Source organism: Limulus polyphemus, unplaced genomic scaffold (genome assembly GCF_000517525.1).
Source record: "Limulus polyphemus unplaced genomic scaffold, Limulus_polyphemus-2.1.2 Scaffold2131, whole genome shotgun sequence".
Classification (NCBI taxonomy): domain Eukaryota; kingdom Metazoa; phylum Arthropoda; class Merostomata; order Xiphosura; family Limulidae; genus Limulus; species Limulus polyphemus.
The window spans coordinates 107047-113172 of record NW_013667741.1 but is presented as its reverse complement, the minus strand read 5'-3'; the positions used below and the strand labels follow the sequence as shown (position 1 = coordinate 113172).

Sequence of the window (6126 nt, the reverse complement as noted above, 5' to 3'; positions counted from 1 at the left end):
TTTAACTCTATACCAGATTTATCATTTGGTATTTTATTACTTTGTTCTTATTCATTCATAAGCAGAAGCAACAGCTTAATACCAGATTTATCATTTGGTATTTTATTACTTTGTTCTTATTCATTCATAAGCAGAAGCAACAGCTTAATCAAGTTAATTCAGAATATGAACTGCTGCTTAAACTACAGAGAAACAATATGCGTCCATTAATGTTCGCTGAAGAAATATTACATACAGCTGTCTGTTATGTCCTACCTCGTCTGGTATTCTTGAAATGAATGGAGGACATATATATATTTTCCGTGGCTGGCGTTGATTCTAATGTACCCTTAAGATAAAATTTACCCTGTTTGATTTGTTTGTTTGTTTATTTGTTGTTAAGCACAAAGGTACACAATGGACTATCTGTGCTCTGTTCACCACGAGCTGGAATATTATTAAATGTCGATCTATTTTTACTTTAGAATTTTGAACATTTTGAATGTATTATTTGATATCTAATAATCGTACTGGCCAGCATCATATTTTCAGTTTGTTTATAAACTATTTAAGGAAGCACCTGTAGACAAATACCGGTGAAATGAGAACCTGAGTATAAAATTGATCGTGTACTGATATATATGTATTTGTGATTCTTTGCCCAATATATTTAAGTTTATATACATGTATATAATACCCATTGTATGTTAAAAATTCATTTTTATTAAAACGCAAGTTATTCATCTAACAAAAGGATGTTGAGATGATGTTCAGAGCTGGCACAAGATAAATTCGGGTATAAACGTACAGGTTTCAAACAAAACAAGCTACAGGTATTCCAGTTAGCACAGGTGTTAGAACATATGTAGCAAATATTTACGATAAAAAACAAAACGAACATAAGTTTCGCTGCAATGTCACCTTCAAACATAGTAATCCCTCGATGGTTAAGCAATAAGTCTGAACGCTTGTAACGCTAAAAATCTGGTTTCGAATTCCGTGGCGAACAGTCTTGGCCAAAATGTTTGCATGTTTTATAACAAATAAGATCATTATTATTAAGATGGAATACAAATATACTTAGTGCTGTCAAATGCGTGTTATATTAAACACCTACGTATGTAATTTGTATAGTGAGACAGTTTCTATGGACATCGTGAACGATTGATCAGAACAGCAAACAATTTTATCAGAAAGATGTGTAATTCAGTATTTCACCTATCACAACAATACCTTACCAAACATCTAAGCCCCCAGTGACACAGCGGAATGTCTGCGGACTTACAACGTTAGAAACCGGGTTTCGATACCCGTGGTGGGCAGAGCACAGATAACTCATTGTGTAGCTTTGTGCTTAACTACAAAGAAACCAAACATATAAAATGACAAAATATAATAAGGTATTATAAATAGCGTCTGCAATTTTATATCAGTTGATATTAAACATTCAGTACTTGGTTGGTCTTCCTTATACTCTAATAACCTCCGCAAGGTGATGTGGCATGCTGTCGATGAGGTTATTAATGTAATCCACCGTGCCTTCATCCCAACTTGTCACTAGAAGGCGCTGCATATCAACCACAGTAACTGGTTTAGGGGTCATGGTTAGCAAATTTTATGCTTAGTTCTGCCCAACAGTTCTCATTGGGATTACAATCTGGAGACTTTACTGGCTATGGTAGTCTTGTAGTGTCCTCCTGGTTGAGATAATTCTGTGCAACATGCGCACTGTAGGCAGTGGCATTGTCGTCCTGGAACACAATGTTATTGGCAAACCTTGTCCTAGCATATGGCAGAAATATCGTCTCCATGTGACGCCTGTAGTAGGACCATTGACGTCTCCCTGGTGGATATGAAGAACAGTTTTTCCACCATGATGAATAGCTGCCCAAATATATGCTGCACCACCTCCTGTGTGTTCCCTATAGGAAAGACAGTCTTCCTTTATCTGTTCTCCAGGCAAACGATGAACATGAATCCTATCATCAGCTTTAACAAGTCAGAAACAGGACTTATATGAAAGTATGACATGTCGCCAGTGTCCTAACTGTAAGTTGGCATATTGTATTGCCCAAGTAACACGGTCACGGCTGTGAATTCTGATTAATATTCGTTTGCAGATAGCCCTTCTTGGAAAATAACCTTATTTGGTCTGTCTCATATTCACTGTTCTTCTGGATACCCTGGAATGAATGTGTTCATGCCATCCCTGTCGTAAGGTGTTTCAAAAGTTCTTTCTATCTTGACGTATTAACCTGATCAAAACACTGTCATCTCTGGCAGTAGTTTTTCTACGTCCACCAGTAGACTTTCTTGGAACAACGTTTCCTGTAGTTCGATGACGTTTCAGGATTCTGGATACAATACACTGGGGTACCCTACTGTTCTGGCAACATCCATTTGCTTCATACCATTTCTGGACCATCGAACAATTTGACGCCCTATAACTTCTGGCACATGACGATGAATGACTCTACACCAAGTACAAAGAAACTGTCTGAACAAAGCTTTGCACTGTTTCAAAAAAGATTATACCAAAAGTACACCTTTTAAATAAATAAAAAAACGTGTGTATGTGTGTTTTGACGAATAAATGCTCAAAACAACTTATACAGACCAAAATAACAACTCGTACATGTTGTCCGATTATACGCTATCTTCTCTGTTACTACTCAGGCATTTACTCAATAATTGCTCCATGCATGTAGACAATAAGAGCGATAAAGAACATTATGGAAACATTTTGGCCAAGGCTGTAACTCATTGTGATCTCTATGAAAGAAGGAGAGTTAGAGTTACTTCATTTTTTAATGTTATAGAGAAAGTTAATACGTAAGAATCGTATATATTTTGCACGTGCTAAAAGGTTCTCAGTTGTCCAATTTGTGTTTAATAAAGTTTTTACTGTAATCGTCTAATATTGTAAATGAAATATGTGATGTAGTCGCTTTGAATACATTTTTTTTATTAGTCAAAAAGGACAAGAATTACGAATCGTATGTTTGTTGGGTTTCGAGCAAAGCTATAAGAGAGCCTTCTTCGTTAGCCTTCCCTAATTTTGAAGTGATAGACAAAAGAGAAGGCAGCTAGTCAACACTATCAAACGCCGGTTGTCGGGCTTCTTTTTTCAGATCGAAGCCTGGCATGATCTGTGGTTAGGGCGCCCGACTCGCAATATGGGGGGTCGCGGGTTCAAATCTTAATAACCGAACTTGCTCGCCTTTTCAGCCGTGGGAGCGTTATAATATGACGGTCAATCCCGCTATTCGTTGGTCAAAGAGTAACCCAAGAATTGGCGGTAGGTGGTATTTACTAGCTGCCTTCCCTCTAGCATATTACTGCTAAACTAGAGGCAACTAGCGCAGATAGCACTCGAGTAGCTTTGCGCGAAATTCAAGACCAAACAAACTCGTCAGACCGAATAGTAGGATTTTAACGCCATTCTGGTAATGCAATCAAGGCCCCAAAATGCAGAACATAATTTTTGGCAACGAGTTGTGAACCACGGATCTTTGAATTCACAGTCTGACACCCTAACCAGTAGGTCGAGCCCGGCCAAAGTAATCTGTAGCTGTTAAAATATTTAGAATAACAACAACAAATGTTTTTAGCTGTGAGCCGTGATTTTATAACTCAGCCGAAATAATTTATTCACATTGTGTTAAAGCTAACTTGTATGTTGTCTACAGAACCCACTTTTTATTTTTAAGTGAAAGATTATCCAGTTGTTGGGTTAATCAAGGATGCATTTTCCAAATGTATAGGGCTGACTGTGCTAATTGTTTATACCTTCTTCCTTCCAATTCTGTTGAGATCTCAAAAATGTATAGTTCATTATATTATGGTTTAGGTTTTGTTACATTATGCAAACCACCTTATATTTCTTCGTTAATTTGATTAAAATTTTGTTTGAGCGAAATAAAACAGTATTGGGATATATTTTTCATAATAGCCATAAAATCTAGATTTACAGCTCAGTGCCATTATTAATAATATAATCTTTTATTCAAGTTGAACAATCTCTAGATTTAAGATTTCATAATTTGGCTTCGCCATAAAACTTTGATCAAGATGTGCGGTATTTGAATTATTAACAATTAAAATACTTGCGTATACTAAACGTCTTTCGCTGGCTCAACGTCAAGTCTGAGGACTTATCACGCTATAAGTTGGGTTTCAATATTCGTGGTGGGAACAGCATAACTAGCCCAATGTGTAGCTGTGTGCTTATCAACAAACAAATACATATTAAAAGTAGTAGGAAGAAATGTGAATCAAGACGCTGAGTGTAGTTTAATAAAATTACTTGTTACCGAACCGGTAAACTGGTCATCAGGTTTGTTTTGGTATACAAACTCTTTGATTAGGGAACTTATTTTCATCTATTTTTACATTTATTTGAACTTTTATTTAGCAAACAAAAGAAGAAACAAAGAGACGTTAGTTATCCGATTGGAGTTTGTAAAATATCTGCTCCACTTCCAACAGTGGTATGAAAGATTACTTACCAATTCGTTTACGTGTACGTAAAACTGTCTTTTTTGTTTTTCATTTATTTTCTCGTTTTTATTTTACCTTTTTAAGTTTTAAAATGGAAATTTTCATATATTTTTCTATTACCTGCTTGACTTAACGTGTTTCTCATCTCGTTTAGACTATAAGATATAAAGTAGAAACAAAGCGTGTTTCTTGTTTTTATTAGATATATACGCCATAAACCATGCCCTGGCTTATTTCTACAGCTATGATTGACCACACATTTATATAATTGTAAAGAAAACTTGGATTATAAGATTTCACACAAAATATGAGAAAGAAAGCTGTTATAACAACTGAATAAGAAGATATTGATTTTCTACTTACTACCTTGCTTTCTGGTTCTTCACATAAACCGAAGTATAAGAGCTTTCCTTTGGAAACGTAGACAAAATGTTCTGATAAAATATACACATGAAGCATAGGATATTTTATCGTCACAAAACAGGTGCAATACTACCGCGTTTCTCGGTAGGACAGAAGGTTTACAGTCATGAATACAGCTGGCGTGTCCCTCACAGGTTGGAAATGTGCAGCTGTACAGAATCTTGTTATATTGCTCAACGAAAAAAATACTTTAAACGAGCAGGTTATGTATGTATTAGGTTTTATTCCATAATGAATATTATCGTTTTATGCCAAAAATTTAAAGAATTAAACTGGTAGTTTTATAGAAGGATCAGTACATTAAAACGACTTTGAATATGTAAATCAGCAAGTCACGTGGCAATTACAGCCAATATAAAGTCGTAGTTGAACAGATGGTATCAGAACTACATTTTGACATTTGATTAGGTAGTGTGGCTCCAGTGAAAAGTTATTGCGTTTTGGAAGTATTGTTTTTCTGTAATACACTAGTTTAAAGATATAAGGGCCTCCAGGGTAAGAAACGGGTGCCAGATCCAATTGTTGAACCTTATGTCATTCTCCGAGGGTGCTATCAAGGTTTGATGGAAATCAATAGAATAGTACCTAAAACAGGGGCCTACGGGAGTGTCATGGAGATAAGTACGAATGCCGGTCATATGACACTCCCCAGGAGCCTACAAGGGTTGACTTTGTGTTGAAAAACAAAGAAGCTGTTGCAAAAAAAAAAAAAGAGGAATTACAAACAGAATCGGCTTCGCACTTTGGGGCCGTAGATGAACTATAATGGTAATGATCAAATTGTACTATTCAATCAGACAAGAGTAGCCCAAAAGGTGACGGCGAGTGCTGTTGACTTTCTGCCTTCGCTCTAGTCTATTTATTTAAAATTAGGCCTAGGGCAGACAACTCCTGAGTAGCTTAGTGTGAATATTCGGAAAAAAATACTCTTGCAACGCCATCTGGGAATGATGAATTACAGCTGTTTTAGTTTCTACTATAATTTTTCAGTGTGAAGTTTTGATAGTTAAACATAGTTTTAATCCATTTTATCACATACTTCATTTTTCATTATTGCGAATTTATAATTTATTTTTGTATTGTTACGACATCGGAAGTCACGTGACTCTGCTGGCGTGTGCGAGGAGTTTCTCGAATGATCGTGAATTTCCTAGTTTGTTCGGGACGATCTCTTTTTTTAGTATACACTGAGTGGTCACAAGTAAATAGACACCTAATTTTTCG

At 36.0% G+C, this 6126-nt stretch overlaps 1 long non-coding RNA gene across 1 annotated transcript in view; it reads right to left on the bottom strand.

Annotated features, from left to right (window-relative positions):
* LOC106466042 overlaps positions 1-5125 on the bottom strand; it is an 11353-nt gene extending 6228 nt beyond the window's left edge. The window contains exon 1 of the long non-coding RNA XR_001291243.2: positions 4843-5125. This is a non-coding gene — a long non-coding RNA (uncharacterized LOC106466042). The remainder of the gene's footprint in view (positions 1-4842) is intronic.
* Positions 5126-6126: the final 1001 nt, after the last annotated feature.